The following is a 601-nucleotide window of genomic DNA, read 5'->3' on the forward strand; positions in this document are numbered from 1 at the left end:
ACATATTTCAAATTATATTTTTTGCTGAGATTTGAGTAATCTCAATGTGTATTTTATGCAATGACGGAGTTTTGCGTCATGGTTACATAATGACATTATCGTCCAATGACGTCACAACGTCATTTAGCAACTTTTAGCTACAAATCGAGCTGTGTTTAGCAACTTTACATGACAATTAGCTGGCAACACAGGCGAGCAGGCGTTGAGCAGTTGAGAGGGCGTAAAGCAAGCTCTCCTCAGAGCAGTTGTCGCGAGGGCGCATTTTTGTGCGCGGATAATGTTCTGTGCGTTCGCAGTGCAGAAATGCTCCCTCGCGAGCTAGTGTGCTACTTTTGAAACAGTTTAATCGCCATATAGTTCACCCAAAATAAAAACTCTGTCGGTATTTACTCACCCTCAAGTTGTTCCAAATCGTATAACTTAAAAGTACATTTTGAAGAACTGCATTGCTTGCTTTTGTCCTTGCAATTAGATTAGTCCCCATGGGTGCTGACGCTAAAAAAAATAAATAAATAAATATATATGTATATATATATACAGTGGGTACGGAAAGTATTCAGACCCCCTTAAATTTTTCACTCTTTGTTATATTGCAGCCATT

Source organism: Sinocyclocheilus anshuiensis, unplaced genomic scaffold (assembly GCF_001515605.1).
Source record: "Sinocyclocheilus anshuiensis isolate Anshui unplaced genomic scaffold, SAMN03320099.WGS_v1.1 scaffold535, whole genome shotgun sequence".
In the NCBI taxonomy this organism is placed as follows: domain Eukaryota; kingdom Metazoa; phylum Chordata; class Actinopteri; order Cypriniformes; family Cyprinidae; genus Sinocyclocheilus; species Sinocyclocheilus anshuiensis.